We start from the raw sequence: 2800 nt of genomic DNA, 5'->3' as shown, positions 1-2800 counted from the left end.
TATCAGATAATCCACAGATAACCAAGTATTCCATTAGACTAAACAAACACGACCATGCCGTCCCAGAGGCCTTACCAAAGCCTGGGGTCTCGGTCTCCACCGAAAGGATATCACATGTATCCATGGGGTCCCACCCTAACTACAAGCACTTCACGTGCTAAGTGTTACTTCCGGCCCCACTGCCGTTCCCGGCCCTTGCCGTTCATTCGGCCCTTGCTGGCCGAAGCTCCTGGGCACGCGAGGCCCTTCTGGCCGAAGCTCTTGGGCATGCAAGGCCCTACTGGCCGAAGCTCCTGGGCACGCGAGGCCCTACTGGCTGAAGCACCTGGGCACGCAAGGCCTTGCTGGCTGAAGCTCCTGGGCATGCAAGGCCTTGCTGGCCGAAGCTCTTGGGCAAGAAAGGCCCTGTTGGCCGAAGCTCCTGGGCACGCAAGGCCCTGCTGGTCGAACCTCATGGGCATGCTAGGCCCTGCTGGCCGAAGCTCCTAGGCATACGAGGCCCTTCTGGCCGAGGCTTCAGTACACGGGGTTCACGTAGGTGCAACATGGTGGCACTTGGGCGTGAGGTGATTTAGTCCCTAGAAAGATGGTGACTTACGGGGATTTGAGTGGGCAGAGAGTGGTCTCGTGAGACCCATTGGAACGAGCTCGATAATATGGCTAAGTGACCCTCAACCATGTGTTCCGGGTAGGGATTAGAGAATTTTTTTTCTTGGTGGATTTTTGGCATCCACAAACACTAATAAGCATGCCTATCATAACCACACAGCCGTCAAGGGCCAGGCCCTATCAATATCTCCTGCTCCCTATATAACATGCAGTAAAGCATTTATATTTCATTAAGACATTTAGACATATAATCACATATATATAGTTACCAAACCCTGATTCGAGCTTGTCTTTAGCGACGAGTGTACATGCCCAGCCAATCTTCAAGAACCCTTAAACTTAAACTGCTCTCATACCAAGTTGTAACACCCTGGATAACCAAGATTGTTACACTGTTTATTTTAAAATAGTGCAAGACTTGCTAATCAAGTCATTTGAACAATAATGTGTCCCTGAAGTCAATTATTCGGCTATGGTTAAAAAGATTTTGATCATAAATAGTTAATTTTCATTAAAATAGACGTTTGGTACATGGGATTCCAAAAATAGGGTTTAAGAGACAATTTACAACTTTCAAAATTTTTATACAACCAGTAGCCATTCTAATGGCAAAACACAAAATTTAAGGCTCTGTCCATTTACTTTCCCTCGGCCGTGGCGGATGAGCAGCTGACAATGTACATCTTGCCCCAAGAGCTCTCCAACTCATGGTTAGTCCAGTATCCCTTTGCCTTTACTTGCACCATGAAGCACCCATGAGCTAAGGCCCAGCAAAAAAAAACCATAAACATCAAACACATAAACAATGGTAGCATCTAACAAATCTTTAAATAGTCAAACAGAAATCCAACGAATTAAAAGCATCATGCTAACAACAATAAACATGTAATTTCAAGAATACATCAAAACCAATAATACAGGTGTTCAGGGTTTGCGCCCTTAGGCTGAGCTCTCTGTTTACTCATCTAATTCTGGCTTGCTGACTCCGACTCCCTTAGGCCGAGTCCATTGTTTATTTAGCTGACCCAGCTCACAGTGTCCAAGCCGCGTCCATTGCGCTAATCATCAGCCCTGGCTCTCGTAGGCTGTTCATTCTCATATATCACATCAATCTTAAAAGCACATTATAAGCATTCAATTAGGGGAACCTCAGTTCCATTATCAACCACACAAGGGTGCAATTTTCTTTCCTCGAATCCCGAGCGGAGGATACAGAACGGTCATGAGCACGATCCTTAGTCTTGAACCTTAGCGATAAACCTCAGTTACAGCTTGAGTTTCTCCATCTATCCTTTGCCTTCTTCAGCTTAATTTCTCAGTTTAACCTAGCCAAACTCAGCTCCAATTCCCAGCTTGTTCCCTTAGCTTCTCTTTCAAAATTCAGAAATTTCCCCCTTAGGCTTCTTGAGAGAAAAATGTGTGATAGCGAGTGAGTGGGAATTGAGAGCTCTCACGTGGTTTCTGGATAAGTCTAGAATCCCTCAAAGTATATCCTTTAGCCACTAAAAATACTATATTGCCCCATAGACTAATTCAGCTCCTCCTTGCTCATAAGGGAAGTATGGTCATTTCCCTTGATTCCCACTAATTCCTCAAGTGTTCCTACTATTATCCAATTAACCCCGTCATGTCCAATTAATTACCAAATACTTATTTAATATCTAATAATTCCCAAAATATTCTTTAAATTCCCAAAATACCCCCCAGGCTCCCCCTGAGTTGGATATTAAATCCCCGCCGTGACTATTTTGCTAATCTGCTCACTAGGACCTTCTAGAGCCATGTTCTCCAAATATATCCACATAATAATGCAGTCTCAACCATTTATCACATATAATCACATTTGTGCCCTCAACATGCCAAAATTACAAGTATGCCCTTATGAATAGTAGAGGGCCCATATGTATTTAATAGTCATAAACATGCATATAATATACTCACATAATCATGTTAATCATGCATGCCACATAGTCACACATTTAACCTATTAAACATATATATAAACCAATTATGTCCTCCCAGCACGCTAATCATGGTGCTAAACCCTATTAGAAATTTTGGGTCGTTACAACATCCTTAGGGAATATGTGGCCAGGGGTGACGTCAAGGTGATGAAGATATTGTCAGAAGACAATCTGGCGGGTCCTTTTACCAAAACATTGGGATAGAGCATTCTCGTGAGGCATGTAGA

Source organism: Humulus lupulus, chromosome 9, assembly GCF_963169125.1.
Source record: "Humulus lupulus chromosome 9, drHumLupu1.1, whole genome shotgun sequence".
NCBI lineage: Eukaryota > Viridiplantae > Streptophyta > Magnoliopsida > Rosales > Cannabaceae > Humulus > Humulus lupulus.
The sequence above is the reverse complement of the archived record's forward strand: the minus strand, read 5'-3'. Positions refer to the sequence as shown.